The sequence below is a fragment of the Mus caroli genome, unplaced genomic scaffold, assembly GCF_978045245.1.
Source record: "Mus caroli unplaced genomic scaffold, Mus_caroli_1 scaffold_3, whole genome shotgun sequence".
Lineage (NCBI taxonomy): Eukaryota > Metazoa > Chordata > Mammalia > Rodentia > Muridae > Mus > Mus caroli.
The window spans coordinates 156,533,292-156,559,787 of record NW_028227258.1 but is presented as its reverse complement, the minus strand read 5'-3'; positions in this window follow the sequence as shown (position 1 = coordinate 156,559,787).

Here is a 26,496-nt window from a genome sequence, read left to right as displayed (position 1 = left end):
TCCCCCAGAAGTTCTTTTATTGTTGAGAATAGTTTTTGCTATCCTGGGTTTTTGTTATCCCAAATGAATTTGAAAGTTGTTCTTTCTAACTCTATGAAGGATTGAGTTGGAATTTTGTTGGGGATTGCATTGAAACTGTAGATTGCTTTGGGTGAGATTTTTACTGGCCATTTTTACTGTATCAATGCTGTACATCTATGATCATAGGGAGATCTTTCCATCTTCTGAGGTCTTCTTTCATTTCTTTCTTCAGAGACTAGAAGTGCTTTTAGTACAGATCTTTCATTTGTTTGGTTAGAGTCACACCAAGCTCTTTTATCTTGTTTGTGACCACTGTGAAAGGGTTCATTTCCCCAATTTCTTTCTCAGCCCATTTATTCTTTGAATAGAGAAAGGCTACTGATTTGTTTGATTAATGTTATATCCAGCCACTTTGTTGAAGTTATTTATCAGGTTTAGGAGTTCTTTGGTGAAATTTTGGGGTTACTTGAGTATATTATCATCTCATCTGCAAACATTAATATTTTGACTTCTATCTTTCCAATTTGTATCCATTTGTTCCCCTTTAGCTGTCTAATTGCTCTAGATAATTGCTAATTGCTTCAAGTACTCTATTAAATAGGTAGGGTGAGAGTGAGCAGCTTTGTCTAGTCCTTAATTTTAGTAGGACTGCTTCAAGTTTCTCTTCATTCAATTTGATGTTGGATACTGATCTATAGTATATTGCTTTTACTATGTTTAGGTATGAACCTTGAATTCTGTTATTCTGAAAGGGAGAACCTTTTCACTTATGATTTTGTTAATTTGGACTTCCTCTGTGCCCTCTGGTTAAACTGGCTAGGACTTTATCTATCTTGTTGATTTCATCAAAGAACCAGCTTTTGATTTGGTTGATTCTTTGTACAGTTCTTTTTGTTTCTACTTGGTTAATTTCAGCCCTGAGTTTGATTATTTCCTGCTGTCTATTCTTCTTGGGGTTAGTTTCTTCTTTTTGTTCTAGCGCTTTCAGGTGCACTGTCAAGCTGCTTGTGAGCTCTCTCCAGTTTCTTTTTGGAGACACCCAAGCTATGAGTTTTCCTCTTAGCACTGCTTTCACTGTGTCACATAGGTTTGGGTATGTTGTGCCTTCATTTCAATTAAATTCTAAAGTATTTAATTTCTTTCTTTACTTCTTCTTTGACTAAGTCATCATTGAGTAGAGCATTGTTCAGTTTCCATGTGTATGTGGACTTAATGTTGTTTTGGTTTTTATTGAATACTAGTCTTTATCCATGATGATCTAATAGGATGCATGGGATTTTTTCTATCTTCTTGTGTCTGTTGAGGTTTGTTTTCTGACTGACTATATAGTAAATTTTGGAGAAGGTACCATGAGGTATTGAGAAGGAGATATATTCTTTAGGATGAAATGCTCTGTAGATATCTGATAAATCTATTTTATCCATAATTTCTGCTAGTTTCATCTAGTCTATGTTTAATCTGTGTCTCCCTGATCTGTCCATTGATGAGAACGGGATGTTGAATTCCCCCAAAATTATTATGTCAGGTGCATTGTGTGCTTTTAGCTTTAGTAAAGTTTCTTTTGTGAATCTGGGTGTCCTTTCATTTGGAGCATAAAAGTTCGAAAATGAGAGTTCTTCTTGGTAGATTTCTTTTACTTTGATGGGCATAAGGTTTCCTTCCTTATATTTTTTGATGACTTTGGGGTGAAAGTCAAATTTATCTGATATTAGAATGGCTGTTTGAGCTTGTTTCTTGGAACCTTTTTCTTGGGAAATTGTTTTCCAGCCCTTTACTCTGAGTTAGTGCCTGTCTTTGACACTAAGTTGCATTTTCTGTATGCAGCAAAATCTTTTTTTTTCCAGTCTGTTAGTCTTATGCCTTTTTATTGGTGACTGAGTCCATTGATGTTAAGAGATATTAAGGAATAGTGGTTGTTGCTTCCTTTTATTTTTGTTGTTAGAGGTGGAATTAGGCTTGTATGGCTATCTTCTTTTCTGTTTGCTGAAAGATTACTTTCTTGCTTTTTCTAGGGTATAGCTTCTCTGCTTTTGTTGAAGTTTTCCATCTATTATCCTTTACAGGGCTGGATTTGTGGAAAGTTTTGTGTAAATTTGGTTTTGTCATGGAATATCTTTGTTTCTCCGTTTATGTTCATTGAAAGTTTTGCTGGGTATACTTTTCTGGGCTGGCATTTGTGTTTTCTTAGGTTCTGTATGACATCTGCTCAGGATCATCTGGCTTTCATAGTCTCTGGTGAGAAGTCTGGAGTAATTCTGATAGATTTGCTTTATATGTTACTTGGCTTTTTCCCTTACTGCTTTTAATATTCTTTCTTTGTTTTTTTACATTTGGTGTTTTGACTATTAAGTGATGGAGGAATCTCTTTTCTGGTCCAAACTGAGTTCTGTAGGCTTCTTTTATATTTATAGCCATCTCTTTATTTAGGTTATAGAAGTTTTCTTCTATGATTTTGTTGAAGATATTTACTGGCCTTTTAAGTTGGGAATCTTCACTCTCTTCTCTACCTAATATCCTTAGGTTTGGTCTTTTCATGTTTTCCTTGATTTCCTGGATGTCTTGGGTTAAGAGCTTTTTGCACTTTGCATTTGCTTTGACTATTGTGTCAATGTTTTCTGTGGTATCTTCTGCACTTGAGATTCTTTCTTCTATCTCTTATATTCTGTTGGTGATGCTTGCATCTTTGACACCTGATTTCTTTTCTAGGTTTTCTTTCTCCAGGTTTGTCTTTCTTTGTTCTTTCTTAATTTAATTTTTTAATTAGATATTTTCTTTCCTAGTTTCCTCTCTGAAATTCCCTACCACCCCCCCCTAAAGAAGAAACACAAATCCCTTCAAGAATTACAGAAAAACACAACTAAAGAGGTGAAGGAACTGAACAAAACCATTCAAGATCTAAAAATAGAAATAGAAACAAACTATGCCCCAGTATAGGGGAATGCCAGGGCCAGGAAGCATTCTTGTGAACACATTTCCCTGTGTTCTCCTGCATTTCCTTAAAGGGGTTATTTATGTCCTTATTAAAGTCCTCTGTCATCAACATGAGATGTGATTTTTAAATCAGAGTCTTGCTTTTCCTGTTTGTTGGGATATACAGGGCTCGATGTGTTGGGAGAACGGGGTTCTGATGATGCCAACTAGTCTTGGTTTCTGCTGCTTATGTTCTTGCCCTTGCCTCTTGCCATCTGGTTATTTCTGGTGTTAGCTTGCCTTCTTGTCTCTGACTGTGGCTTGTTCCCCCTGCAAGCCTGTGTGTCAGTACTCCTGGGACACCAATTCTCTCTGGGAGGAATTTGGATATGGAGAGTTCTGGCATAGGGTCAGTCCCAGGTCTTAGACGGAAATCAGAAGGATCCTGTCCATAGCTCTTCCTTGTTTCCTGTGCTCTGATGGCTCTGCATGCATCCCTGTTGGACCAGGAATTTGAACAGAACTGATGGTCTTATGGTATTACTTATTATGCTCATAGGTATGCCAGCACTCCTGGAAGACCAGATCTCTCCAGGAAGTATTTGGGTATGAAGAGCTGTGGCACAGGATCAGCTCTAGGCACAGACAGGAACTAGAAGGATTCTGTCCCAGGATGCTCATTGATTCCTGTGTCCTGAGGGCTCAGGGCAGGTCCCTCAGAGAGGAAGTGGTGGTCTTTCCTGTGCTCACAGATATGTCAGCACTCCTGGGAGACCAGCACTCTCCTGGTGTTGTTTAGCTATGGAGAGCTATAGCTACAGCTCCAATTCTGTGGTACAGCAGTTTAACTTTTAAAATATCAAATTCTCTCTCTCTCTCTCTGAAATCAGGGATAGTTGCAGGAGATTTAGCAAATTTCCCAGGGTCACCAGAGCAGTAAATGACTGAATCCAGATTTATATTCAGCTTTGCTGATATGCACAGGTCTCATTTAACTGTTCCTATTCAGTATATCTCTTTTATAGCTGTCTCTGATTTAGGAAACAATGAACAGGTATTTTAACATCAACTTCTTAGCAAGTTTCTTCTTAAACACTTTCAGAGCATCATATGCATATGTATAAATCACATATCAGTTCCAAATACTTTGGCATGAGGTCTTCCTTTATATCAATTTCATCAGAATCTCAAACTGTCCTGCAGTTATAGGCTGTCTATCAGCATAGTTTCCTTAACTGCTATATTAATTGATAGCTGATTTCATCATTTTATTTTCCAGATTTTTCAGTGACCATTTCTTAGTCTGGTTACTTCAACCTTCACAATGACCATTTCAATGAAGTATTGTGACCTAACTGCCTAGAAATCTGCTGCAACTCCACTGACCAAAAGAGAATTATATAAATTTTAGGTGGTCCAAATGTACAGATTAAAGAATTTTAATAAATAATTTTTAAAAGATATGAAGGCTCTTGTATAATATGTTTTTCATTCTATATATTGCCACATTAATTTTTAATTCAAATATGATCATATTACTTCCTGAAGCCCCTTTATTTTGTGCTGATGCCATATTAGCTATGATAATCAAAGAAACAGTGTGATTTTCTTGTTCATTTAATGGCAGATTCTTATTGTGTAATTTCCCTTTTGATTTTAATATTGTAAGTTTCATATACAAATAAAACATCTCTTCCTTATCATTTTTGAGACTTTTTAAAAACTAATAAGTTCAGTTTCCATACAAGATTTACTTCATATTTTATGCTCAGATCTTTAAAATCAAATCCACTGTGTAAATTTACATATAATTTTTTGTGAAAGTACCTATTTTTATCTACTGAATAAAGTTTTTTAAGTATATTAAATAATGACTATGTTTAAAACTTGTTTTCTGCTACTAAACAAAAACTATTTTTATTATTTAAGTTAGGATAATATCAGAGTAAGGTGGATAAAAATTGACTTTCTCCTAACAGTGAAGTACCACAAAATATTAACAAGAAATACATAAGAAAAAACTTGTCATGGAGGGAAAGAGGTAAACAAGTTGTCATGCTCTTTATAATTTTGCAATAATTGACATTACAGAAACAGAAGTTTTCAGATCTACCAATGGAATCAGCCAATACAGAAACATGTTCATTTCTTTAGTCATAGACCAGCAAACTACAAGCATTGAAACCCTTTTTCTGCAGGCTTGAATTTCACATTATTTTAACAGTTGCTATAATAATCAAAAATATTTATCTGGTCCTACCTAATAATGAAAGCTAATGCATCCTGTTACTATCAAGAGTATGTTTTTAAATCAGACTGTGCATTGAAGCAGAATTTGTTAAATTCAAATTTTACCAATGTTAAGATGTAGTCTGTCTTTTTTTTCAGATCTCTATGGAAATAATAATTCAGTGTCTCTGGATTACTCTTGGATGTTTGGGTAGCAATTTCATGATCAACCTATTGTTTTACCTCCAACACAGCTTAACCCACATTTTCAAGGATGAAAATTAACTTCTTAAGAAAAAAACTACTATACAATAAGCAATCAAAAGTCTTGGAAGAAGGCTAGGTGGAAGATTAAGCTAGTGCCGTTAAGCTGGAGTGGATTGTCATAAATCACACAAATGAAAATAAAAGGGAAATTTTGAAAATGAGAACGCTATCTTCACTGTTAGCAATGTAGAGATATAGCTAATGGAAACTGAAAATAGGAAGCATTTGTATTCACTGTTTAAAAAGTGTGCATAAACATATATACATAACCAACAATTGGAAGCCAATAATCATCAGTATTGATTATTATTAAAGGGTTGTTTAAATAAATTATTGTACATCAAACACAAGAGAATACAGTGCAACAAAAGGTGATGATATAGTCTGTTTATCTGATCCTACCCAATAATGAATGCTAATGCATCCTATTAATACATATAGCAATGTGACATGTATGTTATATAGGTATAGAAAGTGAGTTCCAGATATGATAAGGGAAAAGCAAAATATAGAGAAAGCATATTATATGTTTCCATGTGCATATGGATATGTATGTATTTTATTTCAATATGTAAAAAAAGGGTCAAAGACATAATTGCTCACTTAAAAGCAAACTCCATTTCACTTTTACTTCTTTTGACAAATTTTAACAAAAGCATATCAATGTTAAATCAGAAGATAATTTAGTTAATGTAAAACAATGATTTAAAGATTTATATGACATATTTTTGATATTCTAGTCATGAAAATCATAATTACCATAGGAACAGCTTACTATAATGGCTTATGCGGTATAAAACTGAAGAAAGGCCATTTCATATTGCAAGCTATGAAACAATTCATTTGGGATAAACAGCCAAACAGTACTGCTGGCAGGATTGCCAGGTAAAACACCTTGTGGTTATTTGCTGACTCCATCAAAAGTAAAAGGTTATATTATTTATACAATGTCAGAAATTAAGATATTTCTTTGTGGTCAGATTTTCTTGCTGTTTAAGTAAAATTCTTGGCTGTTTAAAATGAAATTGTATATAGTATTCTAGAGTTGTATAAATATTGTTACAGATTTTAAAGTATAAGATTTTAGATACTAATGATAAGGAAGGAGGGGTGGATAAAGCTCAATAATACTGGACTTAACTAGCATGAGGTCTAGAATTCTACTGTCATTACCACAAAAACCTAAGTAGTTAATAACATTTAAATTTAGTTAACATATATTGTGGCTCCAATTTTCCAAATTCATATTTCAATATCTTATCATACCACTGTATTATAAAAAATAAGTTCTATCACTTGTTCCACTGATCAGTCCTCATACTTATTCCTAGATTGCCAGTCAGTTCTTGCTTTTATTCCTTCTTGTCCCTGACCCTGATGCTCATAATCCTAAAGTGTCCTCAGAAAGCGTATTCTACTATTCTTACTGCTTCAGTGACTTTTCAATCACTGTCACAATCTAGAAAACACTTTAAAGAATGACTTGTCTTTTTGAAATGTGTGTTCCTGTCATTGTCCCAAGTAGATAAACTGGGGTACTATGAATGCCATGCATACTTCCTCCACAGAGTTACATGTGTGAAGCTTAGCATTCAGTATAGGCTTTGAGACAAGATTTGTCTCTCCCAAAAAGAAGCTTCCTTGATTGAGTCTGAGGGTAACTTTTGCATGTGAATATAAAGAAAGACATGCAAGGACAGTTTGATGCTGTATTAGTTTAGTTAAATAATAGTTGTTAGTTTTAAGCTTGAGACTATAATGTCTTCAGGCATCTTATTCAGCTTTACAGAACCAGGCATGGGTTTTCTTGAAATAGAAGCTCTCAAATGTATTCACAACAGTCATGTCCCATTTACACAAGTAACTGGAGCTTCCTTAGAAGATTTTTTTTTTGATTTGCAGTGCACACAAATAGGTAAGATAATTATTTTCTTTTGCTAACATTAGCTATAGCCATTTGAAAGCTTTGTGACTGCTTCCAGCCTGGCTTGAGTTTGAAAGAAACTATATCTTCCAATCAAGATTTTTGGTGTCTTTATTAATACAATCTTATTCTCTGGTTCTTTTAACGAGGTGTGGTAATCAAGAGATCTAACAAGAGTTTATCTTGTTTGAAGGATTTCTGAGGACACCATGAGCAAGCCTGAGAAGCCTAATCCCACAATTAGGATTTGAAATTGTATTTAATGTCGCACTGCTTGGAGTAGCAGAATTATCTAATTATGCAAGAAAATTTCCTTCAGTTTATCTTTTTAAATTTTCATTGTGTTATAAGATAGTACATTTCTATATAATTCTTTAAGTGCTCTTCATTCTGATTAAACACACACACACACACCCCACCCTTTTCTTCTCAATCCACCCACTTCTTGCTTTGCTTAAGTATTTTCACTCCCAGTACTCCAACTCTTTACTTTCTTTCCCTATATTGTACTATCTAATTTCTCTGTTTCAATTCACCTACATGTTCATAATTTCACTTCCTTCATAGCGGATATGATTTGCTCATGCATATCTACAATATTTTATTATTCATTCATCAGGTGACAGATAGTTAGGCTTTCTCCATTTGCTAGCAAAATGGAGAAAAGAGCAGAAATGAGCATGAATAGTCAGGTATCTGTACAGCATGATACAGAATCCTTACGCATATGCCCAGAAGTTCAAATGGGTCATGTGGTAGCTTCAATTATATTTGTTATTGTTTGTTTGCTTTGTTCTTTGCTTTAAAATCATCCAGACTTAATTTCAAAGTGACTACTATCCTATATTCCTTCCAAAAATAGAAGTGCTCCCCTTTTCTACATCTACCCCAACATTTTTTGTCACTGATATTCTTAATCATAGTCAGTCATTCTGGCTACAGTTAGATAGAATCTTAAAATATTGTTGATCTTTTTTTTGTTTGATTGTTTTGTTTTATGAGAAAGGGTTTCTCTGCATAGTCCTGGCTGTCCTGGAACTCACTTTATAGACCAGCCTGTCCTCAAACTCTTTCTTTTATAATTTGAATAAAAAATGATAGGTTTCACATAAACGTTTTTAGAAAGAAAATCTACTTGAGAGCAGAATCAGGAAATCTATACCCACTCACACACCCAAGAGACAGCTTGACTCCTACAAGGTCCTTCCTAACCAAACTCACTGGAAAGTTTCTCTATCCTGAGGCAAGATACATAGACTAGAATTTCTCTTCCTCAAGAAAAATTATAAAAAACTGGAACTCCCTTCCCACAAAACCAGACCTAAATGTATTATTATTATCATTGTTGTTGTTAAATTGCATGTTCATTTATATGTGTTCCATTAAGGATACCCAAAGAATTTAGGAAGGTGCCCTTGGAGTAAGTGGTAGAATAGTCACAGATACTAAGTCAGTTAACGCCGGAGATAACCACATGGATAGAGGCAAGCACAAGAACTTAAGCCACAGAAACCAATGACACTTGGCAGCATCAGAACCCAGTTTTCCCACCACAAAAAGCCCTGGGTATTTGAATCTGTAAAACAAAATTCTGACTGAAAATCCCATCTCATGAAGATGACAGAGGACCTTAAGAAGGACATAAATAATTCCCTTAAAGAAATACAGGAGAACTCAGGTAAACAGGTAGAAGCACTTAAAGAGGAAACACATGAATCCCTTTTTAAAATACAGGAAAACACAAGCAAACAGGTGAAGGAATTGAACAAAACTGCCCAGGATCTAAAAGTTGAACTCACAAAGAGAGACAACCTTGGAGATGGAAAACAGAGGAAAAAGATCAGGAGATACAGATATAAACATCAGCAACACAATATAAGAGATAGAAGAAAGAATCTCAGTAGAAAATATGGTAGAAGATCAAAGACAACAGGCAAAGAAAATACAAAGTGGAAAAAGCTCCTAACCTCAAATATCCAGGAAATTCAGGAAACAACGAGAAGACCAAATCTAAGAATAATAGGAATAGAAGAGAGTGAAAATCCCCAATCCAATTTAAACAGCCAGAATGATCTTCAACAAAATCACAGAAAACTTCCCTAACTTAAAGAAATAGATGGACATAAATTGTACAAGAAGCCTACAGAACACTAAATAGATTGGACCACAAAGCAATTCCTCCCACCACATAATAATCAAAACATCAAATACAGAGAACAAAGAAAGACTAGTAAAAGCTGTGAGGGAAAATGACCAAGTAACATATGAAGTCAGACCTATCAGAATTACACAAGACTTCTCAACAAAGACTCTTTCTTAAAGCCAGAAAATCTTGAATGAGTGACATGCAGACCTCAAGAGAACACAAATGCCAGCTTAGCCAACTAGCCCAGCAAGACTCTCAATCAACATATATGGAGAAAGCAAAATATTCTGTGATGAAACAAAATATAAACAATATCTTTATACTAATCCAGTCCTACAGAAAGTATCTGAAGGAAAACAGAGAGAGAGAGAGAGAGAGAGAGAGAGAGAGAGAGAGAGAGAGAGAGAGAGAGAGAAGGCAAACAGACTGGATTTGTAAATAGGAGCCAGCATTTTGATGAATACAGGAAACACATCTCAGTGACAAAGACAGACATTATCTCAAAATAAAAAGCTGGAAAAATTTTTTCCAAGCAAATGTTCCCAAGAAACAAGCTGGGGTAGCATTTGTAATATCCAATAAATCAACTTTCAACCAAAAGTTAGTAAAAGAGTTAGGGAAGGACACTTCATATTCATCTAAGGAGAAGTCCACCAAGATGTTCAATTATGAACATCTACATCCCAAATACAAAGGCACGCACACTTGTAAAAGAAACATTACTAAAGCTCAAAACACATATTGAGCTGCACACAATAATACTGGGAGCCATTAACACCCCACTCTTGCCAATGGACAGATCATGGAAGCAGAAACTACACAAAGACACAGTGAGTATAATAGAAGTTATTAAATAAATGGATTTAATAGGTATCTGCAGGACATTTTACTCTAAAACAAAAGAATATTTTTTCAGCACCTCATGACACCTTCTCCAAAACTGAACATGTAATCAGATACAAAACAAGGCTTAACAGATACAAGAACATTGAATTAAACCCATGCATTTTGTCAGAACACCACAAACTAAGACTTGTCTTCAGTCACAACAATAACAAGAGAAAGCCCAAATGCTCATGAAAAGTGAAAATCTATCTACTAAATGATAACTTGGTGAGGGAAGAAACACATTAAAGACTTTGTAGAATTTAATGAAAATGAAGGCATAGCATACCCAAACATATGAGACACAATGAAAGCAGTGTTAAGAGGAAATTTCATAGCACTGAATGCCTTCATGAAGAAATTAGAGAGAGCATACACTAGCAGCTTGACAGCACACTTTAAAGCTCCAGAGTAAAAAGAAGCAAATACACTCAAGAGAGTAGAGGAAGTAAATAACCAAACTTAGGACTTAAATAACCAATTTGAAACAAAGAGAATTATCCAAAGAATCAACAAAACTAAGACCTCGTTCTTAGAGACAATCAAGAAGATAGAAAAACCCTTAACCAAACTAACTAAAAGGCACAGAGACCATATTCAAATTAACAAAATCCAAAATATAAAGGGAGACATAACAATAGAAACTGAGGAAATTTAAAATATCATCAAGTCTGATTACAAAAGGAACAAAAATTACACAACCAAACTGGAAAAATCTAGATGAAATGGATGGTTTTCTAGACAGATACCATGTTCCAAAATTAAATAAGGGCCAGAGAAGCTAAACAGTTCCATACCCCTAAAGAAAGAGAAGCAACCATTAAAATCTACCAACCAAAAAGAGGCCAAGGTCAAATGACTTTAGATCTATCAGATCTTCAGAAAAGACCTACGCTTCTCTAACTATTCCACAAAAGAGAAACAGAATGAACACCACCAAAATCATTCATAAAGCCACAGACATCCTAATACTTAAAACACACAAAGATCCAACAAAGAGACCCTCAGACTAATTTCTTTTATGAATATCAGTGTAAAAATACTCAATAAAATTCTCACAAACAGAATATAAGAACATGTGAAAATCATCATTCACAAAGATCTAGCAGGGTTCTTCCCAGGGATGCAAGGATAGTACAATATATGGAAATCCATCAACGTAATCCACTACAAAGCCAAACTAAAAGAAAATAATCCCAAGTTTATCTCATTAAATGCTGAAAAAGCCTTTGACAAAATACAACACCCATTCATATTAAAAGACATGGCAAGATCAGTAAATTAAGGTGCAATTCTAAACATAACAAAAGCAATACCCAGCATGCAGCCAACATCAAATTAAATGGAGAGAAACTTGAAGCAATGCCACTAAAATCAGGGAGAAGATTGCTCATTCTTTCCCTATTTATTCAATAAAATACTAGAAATTCTAACCAGAACAATTACACAACAAAAGGAAGTCAAAATGGTTGATATGACAGTATACATAAGCAACAGTAAAAGTCTACTAGAGAACCCCTACAGCTGCTAAACAACTTCAGCAAAATGGCTGGATATAAAATTACCTTAAATAAATCAGTACTCTTCCTGTACTCAAGGGATAAATGGCCTGGAAAGAGAAATTAGAGAAACAACACCCTTCACAATCGTCAAAAATAATATAAAATATCTTGGTCTAAATCTAACCAAGCAAGTGAAAGATCTGTATGACAAGAACTTCAAGTCTCTAAAGAAAGAAATAGAAGATCTCAGAAGATGTAAAGATCTCCCATGATCACCATCCAGAGACTACACCACCTGGTGATCCATTCTATAATCAGCCACTAAACCCAGACACAATTGAATATGCCAGCAAGATTTTGCTGAAGGGACCCTGATATAGATGTCTTGAGTGAGGCTATGCCAGTGCCTAGCAAATACAGAAGTGGAAGCTCACAGTCATCTATAGGATGGAACACAGGGCCCCCAGTGGAACAGCTAGAGAAAGTACCCAAGGAGCTGAAGGGGTCTGCAACACTATAGGTGGAACAACAATATGAACTAGCCAGTACCCCCAGAGCTCGTGTCTCTAGCTGCATATATAGCAGAAGATGGCCTAATTGGAAGAGAGGCCCCTTGGTCTTGCAAATTTTATATGCCCCAGTACAGGGGAATACCAGGGCCAAGAAGTGGGAGTTGATAGAGGAGCAGGGTGGGGGGGATTATACGGAACTTTTGGGGTAACATTTGAAATGTAAATAAAGAAAATATCTAATAAAAAAAGAGAGAAAGAGAAAAAAAACTCCCATGATCATGATTGGTAGAATTAACATATTAAAAATGGCCATCTTACCAAAAGCAATGTACAGATTCAATGTAATCCCCATCAAACTTCCAATTCAATTCTTCACAGACACTGAAAGAGATATTCTCAAGTTCATCTAAAATAACAAAAAAATTCTGAACAGTAAAAACAATTCTCAACAAAAATGAACTCTGGGGGAATCACAATCCCTGACCTCAAACTGTACTACAAAGCAATGGTGGCAAAGTTTGGTACCAGTATAGAGGCAGACAAGTAAATAAATGGGATGGAATTGAAGACCCAGAAATAAGCACGCGCACACTCAAAAAAGACAAAATCATACAATGGAAAAAAAAGCATTTTCAACAAATGGTGCTGGTCTAAGTGGTGTTGTGCATGTAGAAGAATGCACATAGATCGATTTGTATATCCTTGTATAAACCTCAAGTCCAAGTGGTCAAGGACTTCCACAAAAATGAAGGTGAAACTAATAGAAGAGAAAGTGGGAAAGAGCCTCGAACACATCAGCAAAGGAAAAATAATTCCTTAACAGAACATGAATGGCTCAGAGTCTAAGATCAACAACTGACAATAGGGCCCTTAAGAAACTGAAAAGCTTTGCAATTTTATGAGGTCCCATTTGTCGATTCTTGATCTTAGGGCATAAGCTGTTAGTGTTCTGATCAGGATATTTTCCCCCTGTGCCCATGTATTTGAAGCTTTCTCCCACTTTCTATTCTATTAGTTCCAGTGTATCTGCTTTTTTATGGAGGTACTTGGTCCACCAGGATTTGAGCTTTATACAGGGGGATAAGATTGGATTGATTTGCATTTTTCTACATACTGAATTGCAGTTGAGCCAATACCATTTGTTGAAAATGTTCTTCTTACCACTGGATGGTTTTAGATCCTTTGTCAAATATCAAGTGACCGTAGGTGGGTGGGTTCATTTCTGGGTTTTCAATTCTATTCTATTGATCTTCCTGGCTGTCTCTGTTCCAATACCATACAGTTTTTATCACTATTGCTCTGTTATACAGCTTGAGGTCTGGGACGGTGATTCCCCCAGAACTCCTTTTATTGTTGAGAATATTTTTTGCTATCCTGGGTTTTTTGTTATTCCAAACAAATTTAAAACTTGCTCTTTGCAACTTTATAAAGAATTCAGTTGGAATTTTGATGGAGATCTTTCCATCTTCTGAAATCTTCAGTTTCTTTCTTCAGAGACTTGATGTTCTTGTCATACAGATTTTTCACTTGCTTAGGGTGACAACAAGGTATTTTGTATTATTTGTAGTTATTGTGAAAGGTGTTGTTTCCCTAATTTCTTTCTCATCCTGTATATCCTTTCTTTTTTCTTATTTTTATCTACTATTTTTCTCAATTTTTTTATTAGATTATTTTATTCATTTACATTTCAAATGCTATCCAGAAATTACCCTATATGCTTCTCCCCACCCTGATCCCCAACCAACCTACTCCTGCTTCCTGGCCCTTGCACTCCTGTTTATCCTTTCAATAGAGGTGGAGGTAGGTGGTAAGGTGGGTAGAATAGGGGGAGGGAGGATGGGATACTGGGTTTCTGTAGGGAAAAACCAGGAAAGGGGATAACATTGGAAATGTAACTAAATAAAATATCCAATAAAAAACATTTTAAAAATTAAAAAAAAAACTGTAAAGCTTCTTTAAGACAAAGGACACACTCTCAATATGGCAAAATGGCTATCTATACATTACAAAAAGATTTTTATGAGCCCTACATCCAATCAAGGGCTAATGTACAAAATATACAAGGAACTCAAGAAGTCAGACTACAGTAAGACCAAATAACCCAATTCAAAATGGGGTATAGAACTAAACAAGTGGTTCTCAACTGAGGAATCTTGAATGACCAAAAAGCAATTAAACAAATGTTGAATATCTTTAGTATTCAAGGAAATGTCAATCAAAATGACCCTGAGTATCCACTTTACACCAACCAAAACAAGATCAAGAACTCAGGTAACCGCAGATTCTGGTGAGGATGTGGATAAAGAGGAACACTTCCCCATTGCTGATGGGATTGCAAGCTGGTACAACCAGTTTGGAAATCAATCTGGCAGTTCCTCAGGAGAATGGAAATAGTTCTTCCTGAAGATCTACCACTACTGGGCATATTCTTAAAAGATGCTCCAACATATAAGAAGGACATATGATCCACTATTTATAATAACCAGCTTTTAGAAACAACCCAGATGTCCTTTAACAGAAGAATGGATACAGAAAATGTGGTACATTTAGACAATGGAATACTACACAGGTATTAAAAACAATGGCCTCATGAGTTTTGCACTAGAGTCGATTGAACTAGAAAATATCATCCTGAGTGAGGTAACCCAGACCCAAAAAGATATACATGGCATGTACTCACTGTTAAGTCTATATTTGCCAAAAAAGCTAAGAATATCTTTAGTCCTCATGAAACATAAGAAATGTAGCCAAACTGTGGATTTTTCAGTCCCACTTAGAAGGGGTAACAAAATAGTGACAGGAGGCAGAGGGAGGGAGGGAACTGACTGGGATAGGGTAGGTGGAGGAAAAAGGGGTCAGGATCAAGTATGGAAAGAGACACAATAGTAGTCCTGATGGCCAAGATAATGAACAGAACTATATAGCATTGGCAAGTGGATATGGAGGGAGAACCACTAGAAAGTCCCAGAGGCCATAGATGCAAGAGGATCCCAGGACCTAATGGGGATGACATTACTCGAAATTCCTAACAGTGCAGAGATAGAACCTGAAGAGACCACCTCCAGTAGATAGACATGCCACCCAATTGATTAATGGGGCCAGCCACACATCTCAAAATATTAAACTCAGAATTACTCCTGTCTAAAGGAAACACAGGGACAAAAGTAAAGCAGAGACTAAAGAAAAGGCCACCCAGAGACCACCCTACTTTGGGATTCATCCCATCCATACACACCAAACCCCGACACTATTGCTAATGCTAAGAAGTGCTTACAGACAGGAGCCTGGTATAGGTGTTCTCTGAGAGGCTTTGCAAATACTTGCCTAAAATAAATGCAAATACTCACAGCCAGACATTGGACTGAGCCCAGGGACACAATGGAGGAGTTAGGGGAAGGACTGAAGTAGCTGAAAGGGATTGCAACTCCATAAGATGAACATCAATATTAATTAACCAGACTCCTCTGAGCTCCCAGGAACTAAACCATTAACCAAAGAGTATACATGAACAGGTCCATGGCTCCTGCTATATACATATCACGGGATTGCCTTATTTAGAATGAGTGGGATGCAAGGCACTTGGCCCTGTGGAGGCTTATTAACTAATGTCCAGAATTACAATAACTCCTTTGTTTAAGTTTGCACACATAATTCCTTTACAGAGCCTTTTTCACTGCTGATGTAAAGAACCATTCTGGGGCTAGAAAGATGGCTCAGGGGATACAAGCACTGACTGCTCTTCCAGAGGTTCTTAGTTCAATTCCCAGCAACCATGTGGTAGCTCACAACCATCATATACATAAAACAAATAAATCTTTAAAAAAAGAAAAAAAGAAAGAAAAGAAAAGATTCAGTGATTACCAGCAAATATGATACTGGTGGTATGATAGGGGGGTTTGAGAGCTATGTAGCAACAAGGCTAGCATTGCAAACAGTTATCATTGTATTTTGCAGCAATTTCCTCCTGACTAAAACATTGCATCCTGAAGAAAATTTCATTAGAACTCAGAAACTTGCCCCTTGAAGAAAGCTACTTATGACTCAAGAATTAATCACAGACCTCTCAGGATGTCCCTGAAATTCACCAGATTCACAATGTCCCTACTCATTCATATATCCTGGGGCTATATAGTAGTGAATACTTCTGAGAAGAGTAGACTCTTCAATCTATCCAGCTATAGATAACTAGTTCAAAGGGCTGTAGGATTCAAGGTTTCATGAGCCCCATCCCTCATCCCCCATGCTTGGGAGGGATTTCAGCAAACCCTGTTAAATAATCCATACTTTAATCATACTTCTGTAAATATAATATTTATTGATTGACCAAGTTAGACTTTTGAAAATATCATTTATTTGCCATGTCATCAGTTTCACATCTGTGGTAAATTGAAGTTTTTTCATGTCTTCCCAGGAAATGTGTCTCATAACACACAACAAATAGAAAAACCTATGAACCATATTATTTCCCACATGGCAATTAACTTTATACTATAAATATATCACTTAATTTTAATTAAATAGAAGAATGAATCCACAATTCAAAATAAAAAGTTTCCATTGTATTAGAATTTATATAACTAAAATTAAAGAATTAAATAATATGTATTGCCAGAAATTGCCATGTGAATGTCATTTTTGAGGATTTTTGTGACTTCTTAATATAACATATGTTGGTACTCATATAATGTAAAAGGGACAATCATGGATTCTGACCAAACCATGATTTATACAATGCTTCAAGTATCAATACATAAAGAATGGGTAGAGAAAATGTCCTCCTACTGATTTTGGAATCAGAATAACCACATTAAAGTATGTCGATTTGAGTATTTCCACAGAGGACTAGTAAAGGAGAGAAGACCTACCAATAATGTAAACAGAACAACCCCATTGTCTTGGGTACTGAGCTAAATAAAAAATGAAAGAAGTCAAGTGAGCACCAACATCATCCTTTCTGTGCTTCTGAATTGACAATACACTGTGACCAACCATCCAGTACTCCTTGTCACTGGACCTTCCTTGTCTAATTGCAAGCTGCCTTGTCTGGCCTCACAGGGAGAGGTTGTGCCTAGTCCATCAGTGGTTTGATGTGGCTGGGAGTTGGTACCCAGGCTGTGAATTATACCCTTCAAGTTGCTTGTGATGAGTATTTTGTCTCACCAATGATAAAGTGACTACTGTGACTTTAAAGTTGAAAAGAAAACCAGAAATTGATTACTATAAGGAAACTCAGAATATAGGACATCCTGTGATTCTTAAATTTTGGATAATTTTAAAAACACAAAGTAAAAAAAAAAAAAAACAGATTCAAAGAAAAATGCCTTCAAATCTTCTGCATGTCCATGTGCAGTACAATTTTAGTAGATTCATTGACTTCTAGTATGGATACTGAAATTGTGGCAAGAAATTGCAAGTGCACCCAGTTGGACATAGAAGCATAAAAAAAAAACTTGCCTATTTATGGAATGTGTTTATGCTTATAACACCAATTAATTATTAAAGTATTTGCCAAGAAAACCTCCCAACATTGGCTTAAGCCTAAATGGGATCACCTAACAACATAATGACTAAATGGGATTCTTGACTGAGCTTCTTTCCTCAAAGTTCCATTTTATATAGAAACAAAATACTTTAGAGAAAATTAAAGTGTAAAAAAATCCAGGGAGCCCAAGTACCAAGATAAGACATGAGTATTTCAGTGAATAGAGCAAGTGATTCTTAGTCCTTTCCAATGTTATCTGATGTTTATTCTTTATAGAAATAAAATGAATTCATCAATCCTGTTGCTTTTCCTCAATTCTCATTTCCATATTCTAATCTTCAGTCCTAGAACTGACTGAATGTTTCTTTATTCACATGGCCTCAGAAATAAAATACTCAACAATTTGGAAGGTAGAGGTTCACAGGGAGAAGGAAAGTCATTCAAGGGAAAAGTGAGAAAGAGTCAGGGTGAAACACACCGAAAGTTAATCATAAATTGACTGGCATGGTGAATCAATGTCTAAATACAACAATCTTAAATCCGAGGCAGCAACACCAAGAGTTTGCAGTCAGCCTGGTCTTCATAACAAGATCCTGTCTAAGAATAAAATAAAAACAAAAAACCTTTAAATGAACATGTATCTTTTTTGAGGTACAGCAAACAAACTCAAGAAAACTAAGTCATAATGGTACCCTCACTGTTGGCAGAACTAAGCACAAGCCCAGAGTTGTCAGTCTTCCATCTGTACAAGCTGCCACAGCTGTCACCACCTTCTGACAAGAGGAAAATCAACAGAAGGAGGAAGTCACAATAGCCCATCTGGTAGTGGGGGCAGGAGAGAGATTGGTAGCAATGAGTTTCATATTTTCAGATTTCATGGAAGATTGGCGTTTCAAATAAATATATAATTTTCAGTATCAAATAGCCAATATTTTAATTTTGCCAAGAAAAGACATTGAAAAATAAACAAAAGCAAAAATAAGTATGAGTGATGTTGACCATTATTTCACACAAATGCAGACATACTTATGCCAAATTTAGAATAGGTGGATGGCTGCTTTATGAAACTGTGCCTTATGCAGCTCTTCTTCATTTAGGTAAAGACTATTTTGCATGCTGAATCACTGCCTAACTCTGTGATACTGGCCAATATTTCAGAACTAACATAATATTACCTTAACAGAGGGTCAGAGGATTTGACTATAGTCTTCATTAGTTAAAAACTTATGACATCGGCCAGGCTTGTTGCCAGCTCTGTAACTTATTCAAGTTCATTTACAGAGACCTTCTGACTGGTTCTGGAATTTTCAAATAATATGAATGGAGCAATGCTGAACTCACATCTAAGAGTATTGGACTTTCACAGAGCTACTCTGAAGGTCTTGTCTAAAGCAACAGAAGAAATGACTGGCGAGTAAAGAATAGCAGCTGACAGAGCTGATATCCAACAATTCACCTACATCCATGAGATGCTTGAAAATCAGTTGTCATTAAGGAAAATGTCAGAATGGCAAGAACTGTTTTCCTTTGAATGCTCAATCACTCTATTATTTTAAGGCAATTACTATTACTGGTGTATTTTGTAAGGGGGGAACACACCATAGGGAGCCTGGGGCAGAGTTAGGTGAAGACAACACAGCTGTATAAAAAAAAGGGCCATAAAGGATTTCTCAGTTAGGTGCCATGTAAAATAAAAATAACCTGTGTCTTATGCTTCGCTTTATACAAATGTTTTCAATCTTAGAGTCACTGCTAGTGCAGTTGACCTTGTATGTCCATAAATGAAAAAAAAAAAAAAGCAAGTGAAGGAATGAAGCAGAATATTAGAATTTATCAAAAGAACAATAGACTTTGTTCTTGCCTGAGTTGCTGCAAAAGGGTGCAAGTAAACTTGAACATTTTAGTTAAACTTTAATGATGTCTTAAGTTAAAAATTAACTCTTTGCTACATATGCAACTAGAGACACAGCTCTGGGGGTGGGGGGCGGTACTGATTAGTTCATATTGTTGTTCCTCCTATAGGGTTGCAGACCCCTTTAACTCCTTGAGTACTTTCTCTAGATCCTTCATTAAGGGCCCTGTGTTCCATCCAATAGATGACTGTGAGCATCCACTTCCGTATTTGACAGGCACTGGCATAGCCTCACAAGAGAGAGCTACGTCAGGCTCCTTTCAGCAAAATCTTTCTGGCATATGCAATAGTGTCTGAGTTTGGTGGTTTTATATGGGATGGATCACTGGTTAGGGTAGTTTCTAGATGGTCATCAATGGGAGGAGAGGCCCTTGGTCTTGTGAAGATCATATGCCCCAATACAGGGGAATGGCAAGGCCAGGAAGCAGGGGTGGGTGGGTTGCGGAGCAGGGTGGGGTAAAGGGTAAGAGGACTTTGGGGATAGCATTTGAAATGTAAGTGAAGAAAATATCTAATTAAAAAAAAAGGAAAAAAATGACTCTTTGGCTTTAGTGGAATTGAGGCAAGAAACCACAAGAAATGTAGATAGAACAAGGTAAAAGCATAATGGGCTAAGGGTGTTCTTCCTGCCACCTCTGTTTCTCACACCCATAATATAATTATAGCTTTAGCATTTGTGTTTAATTGTACAGCATGAAAAACACTCTGTGTTTTACAACTAAGCTAGAGAAAACAGTTTTATTGCCAATAGGTTTTGTACTTCTATCCTGAGGAATGAATTTTAAGCAGGCAAACAGAAATCTTGACTTAATCAGACAAAATAGAGATGTTTATGGTATTGCCACTCATAGACATTTTTGCATGAAAATCTAGTCCAAATAAACAAATGTTTCATGTCTGCTTATGCAAATAATACATTTCTCAATAAGCATTAAATGCTGTTTCATCACTACCCTTCTGAGGGCTAGCAGAGGAATGATTCAAGAATTTTTTTTTTAATTTTGCCTCCATGCCAATAAAATAAAATCTATAGAAAGGTTAATGTGAGACTGTCAAGCTCTGTTTTAAAGAAAAATTCACAACATTCAATAGAGTCATATCCACCTCCTCTGATGTTATTCTAGTTCCTTTATTGTTCTCCCAAACTTCAGTAGTGTTAAAAGGGTATGATCCTTCCTAGGGATAGATTTTCTGGTACCAACCACAGGAATTTCTCATGGCTTTAGTGCATAAGTAATTGCTATAATGAAAATTCCTGAATTTTCAAAACTAAATGATGCATAAAAGGCACATAAAAGTCCAGTTAATAAGTCCCAATGCATTCAAGAACATATCTTAACTCAGCCAATGGTACTGTTTTTTTAATTCAGTGGAGACCTCTCAAATGAATTGCCTCAGTTGCACAGTAAATCTATTCTTTTAGCAGGTTTATTTCTTTATCTGGTAGTCAATTAAATAGCCTCTCCTGACACATAGTTATGGCATATTTGTGGAGAGAGGTATATTCTTAAAACTTGTCTGATTATCTTTTAGCTTAGACATGTATTATTTATGAGTGTTATTTCTTGAGCTAGTTTATGCCTTCATCAAGCAATCATGAACACATTTTAAGTATAAATATGAGTCTATAGAAACGGGAAGTAACCATGGTTTTAAAAAGGTTTTTTTTCATGCACACATATCTCATTCAATTTTCAGGGAATAGTATTTTGAGAATATAATTTGTTTTGTCATTTCCTTTCCTTACTCTCCAAATTGTAATACCTATACTACAAAGAAAAGCAATCATTGCTCTTGCATCATTCAGCTAAATATTTATAGAACAAAAATGCCATCAACTTATTTCATGTCTGAGACAAAGAAAGAAAAAAGCCTTTAAAATTCAGCAACCTCTATGATAATTCCTCAATGCAGAAGGAACTTCATAGAATAAATGTCAGAAAATTGTATTGATGTATTTCTGAGCAAGAAAATGTAATCAAATATCCAATGCTTGAGGTAGTAGAGATGTGTTGTCACTTGTATTTGTTAAAGTTTTAATATATTAAATCGCTTTCCTCATTCCAAACATAAAAAAATTAAACTTTCATATTTTCAGTGATTTTAAAACTTCAATAGTCCTTTACACTACACAGTTTAAATTCCAACAACTGGAATTTTATGTGAATCGAAATTGTAATCTTTCAATCTAACTCATCACTGAGCTAACAATCCAGTTCATGTTGAAGTGAATATTTTTGAACCATCATTATTTTAGTAATAATGAAAGGCTTCATGGTGTAGATGTTATAAGATGATACAACAGTCATTTGTAAGGTAGATACCTTGCACAATCTGCAAATGAATTAACTTTTCTTAAATTAAGGAATATTAGGAGCCAGCAATGGGATGACATTCTTTTTTATGGCTATAGCTTGGGTTATAATGTGACAAGAAAAAAATGTAATGTTTCCAAAATGACAGCTTTTTTAGATTTATGTTGCCTGTGGTAGTTCTGCTGAACAATAAACTATAATTTGATTGATAGAAAATTGAAGTTGTTCATCTAATCTGCCATTTTAGTCCACCATATCTTTGGTTCTGCATGTATGTTGATATATTATAGCTTTAGACATAATGTTGTTTGTATTAGAGAGGAGACTATTTTTCTCCCATGTAAAACTACAAGATTTAATTAAACAGCAATGAACAAAATAGTCCATTGTTTAGGATGAAATCAAATTTGCTTGGCTACATATTTCTAAGTTCAAATTTAAAACATTAATGATGTAACTCAAGCTATGAACACTATAATTGTTTGGAGATAAGCAACTTGGAATTACAAAGAGATGACTTAATTAATAGAAAACTTATAATCAACAATTATGTTGCATTCTCAGACCAGAGGAGAAAAAAAAGTGCATTCAAATTTGTTTCATCAATATAGTTCTAAGAAATGAACCAGGCCCTTACACATGACAGACAATCTACCAGTAAACTCTCCACTCCCTTTTTCACTCTTCATTTTAAGACATTGCGGCACTAACTTTGCTAAGTTGCCTAAGATAGCCTTGAACACACTTTGGCATCCACACCTGTCATTTTCTTCTTTCAGCCTCAAGAGAAATTATGGAGAAAGACGCAGTTACAGGCCTATACCACAGTCCTGAACTGAATACAAATAGGTACACACACATACATCATGATAGAGATACAAAGAGAGTTGGGGGAGTTACATACTCTGCTGAATAAGCCTATGCAAATGTAAGCAAACAATTGATAATCAGAGAACGTGAGGCTATTTATCAGTAACTGCTGAATTCTCTTAACCTCCCAGACTTAGTTACAGCAAATAGAAATTCAAGTTCTAGACTTACTGTCAGAGCACAATTTCTAAAAGAATGGCTGTAGTACATTCTTAGCTGCAAGAAATAAAAACAAGTTATGAGGATTATGTGTACAATTCAAGTGACAAGGATATTTGTCTAAATTTTTGTCTAACTTTTTGTCTAGTACAGTGACCCTGAACAACATTCATCTTCATCCACAGGTCAGGGCCTCACTCAGCCATCATCCTAGAAGCTTACTCTTGCAGTAGTTGGGAACAAACACAAAGACACACAAAATGACAGTATGCAAAACTCAAGATTTTGGAGCACTTAGGCCTTAATGTGATCATTAAACCCTTTCCTTCAGGGATCAGGAAGTTATGTGTAACAAGATGTGGAAAGACAGTAGAGATATAGGGAATGGATGATATAAAGGAAAAGGCTGGTTTCAGACATAACAGAACGCATACATATGAACTCCAAGAGGCTGTGGTAAAATGGAAAGAGCCAGTATAGGTTCAAACCAGACAACTTCTTAGTGCTGAGGAAGAATTAAACACTAGTACCAATTATTAACCATAAAGCTATAATGAGCAAAATGTTAGTTAGCATCTTGGAGGAGTTGGTGGAGGAGAAACTGATAAGAATATATTGTATGAAAAAATATTACTTTCAATAAATAATACATGCACATAAATATTAAATGCATGAGATTATTCAAACATCATTTTTTTACTGTAAATATCTGTGAATGCTAGCCAAGAATTTTGGGAATTTGCAAACAAAAATGATTATTCCTAAAAGGGAATTGTAGGATTGGATTAGATATCACATATCATTAGTTCTCTACTAAAGAATAGAATATGCTACATGGTACTGATATAGCGACAGACAAGTAGACCAATGGAATAGAATTGAAGACCCAGAGATGAGCCCACACACCTATGGTCACTTGATCTATGACTATGGAGCTAAAAAAATCCAGGGGAAAAAAGACAGCATTTTCAAAAAATGGTCCTGGCACAACTGGAGGTTATCATGTAGAAGAATGCGAATTGACCCATTCCTATCACCTTGTACTAAGGTCAAATCTAAGTGGATCAAGGAACTCCACATAAAATCAGAGACACTGAAACTTATAGAGGAGAAAGTAGGGAAAAGCCTTGAAGATATGGGTACAGGGTAAAAATTCCTGAATAGAACAGCAATGGCTTGTGCTGTAAGATCTATAATTGATAAATGGGACCTCATAAAGTTGCAAAGCTTCTGCAAGGCAAAAGACACCGTCAATAAGACAAAAAGACCACCAACAGATTGGGAAAGGATCTTTACCTATCCTAAATCAGATAGGGGACTAATATGCAATATATATAAAGAACTCACGAAGGTGGACTCCAGAAAATCAAATAACCCCATTTAAAAATGGTGCTCAGAACTGAACAAAAAATTCTCACCTGAGGAATAGAGAATGGCTGAGAAGCAACTGAAAAAAATGTTCAACATCCTTAATCATCAGAGAAATGCAAATCAAAACTACCCTGATATTCCACCTCACACCAGTCAGAATGGCTAAGATAAAAAACTCAAGTGACAGCAGATGCTGGCTAGAATGTGGAGAAAGGGGAACACTCCTCCATTTTTGGTGGGATTGCAAGCTTGTACAACCACTCCTGAAATCAGTCTGGCTGTTCCTCAGAAAATTAGGCATAGTACTACAGGAGGACCCCACAATACCTCTCCTGGGCATATATCCAGAAGATGTCCCAACCGGTAAGAAGGACACATGCTCCACTACGTTCATAGCAGCCTTATTTATAATAGCCAGAAGCTGGAAAGAACCCAGATGCCCCTCAACAGAGGAATGGATACAGAAAATGTACATTTACAAAATGGAGTACTACTCAGCTATTAAAAAGAATGAATTTATGAAATTCCTAGGCAAATTGATGGACCTGGAGGGCATCATCCTGAGTGAGGTAATCCAATCACAAAGGAACTCACACAATATGTACTCACTGATAAGTTGGATATTAGCCCAGAAACTTAGGATACACAAGATATAAGATACAATTTGCTAAACGCATGAAACTCAAGAAGAACGAATACCAAAGTGTGGACACTTTGCCCCTTCTTAGAATTGGGAACAAAACACCCATGGAAGGAGTTACAGAGACAAAGTTTGGAGCTGAGATGAAAGGATGGACCATCTAGAGACTGCCATATCCTAGGATCCATCCCATAATCAGCTTCCAAACTCTGACACCATTGCATACACTAGCTAGATTTTGCTGAAAGGAGACACATAGAGCTGTCTCTTGTGAGACTATGCAGGAGCCAAGCAAACACAGAAGTAGATGCTCACAGTCAGCTATTGGATGGATCACAGGGCCCCCAATGGAGGAGTTAGAGAAAGTACCCAAGGAGCTAAAGGGATCTGCAACCCTATAGGTGGAACAACAATATGAACTAACCAGTCCCTCCCCCCCCCCCCCGGGAGCTCCTGTCTCTAGCTGCATATGAATCAGAAGATGGCCTAGTAGGCCATCAATGGAAATAGAGGCCCCTTGGTAGTGCAAACTTTATATGCCCCAGTACACGAGAATGCCATGGCCAAGAAGTGGGAGAGAGTGGGCGGGGCAGTGGTTGGGGCAGCTTGTGGGGGACTTTTGGGATAGCATTGGAAATGTAAATGAAATAAGTATCCAATAAAAAGAAACATAAAAAAGTTACAAAAGAAAGAAAGAAAGAAAGAAAGAAAGAAAGAAAGAAAGAAAGAAAGAAAGAAAGAAAGAAAGAAAGAAAAAAAGAATAGAATATGACCAAGGAAAGAATTTTTTTTTTTAAATTTGACAAAATATCTTTTTTTTTAATATTTTTATTACATATTTTCCTCAATTACATTTCCAATGCTATCCCAAAAGTCCCCCATAGCGCCCCCCACTTCCCTACCCACCCATTCCCATTCTTTTGGCCCTGGCATTCCCCTATATTGGGGCATATAAAGTTTGCAAGTCCAATGGGCCTCTCTTTCCAGTGATGGCCGAATAGGCCATCTTTCGATACATATGCAGCTAGAGACAAGAGCTCCGGGGTACTGGTTAGTTCATAATGTTGTTCCAACTATAGGTTGCAGATCCCTTTAGCTCCTTGGATACTTTCTCTAGCTTCTCGATTGGGAGCCCTGTGATACATCCAATAGCTGACTGTGAGCATCCACTCCTGTGTTTGCTAGGCCCCTGCATAGTCTCACAAGAGACAGCTATCTTTGGGTCCTTTCAGCAAAATCTTGCTAGTGTATGCAATGGTGTCAGCGTTTAGAAGCTGATTATGGGATGGATCCCTGGATACGGCAGTCTCTAGATGGTCCATCCTTTCATCACAGCTCCAAGCTTTGTCTC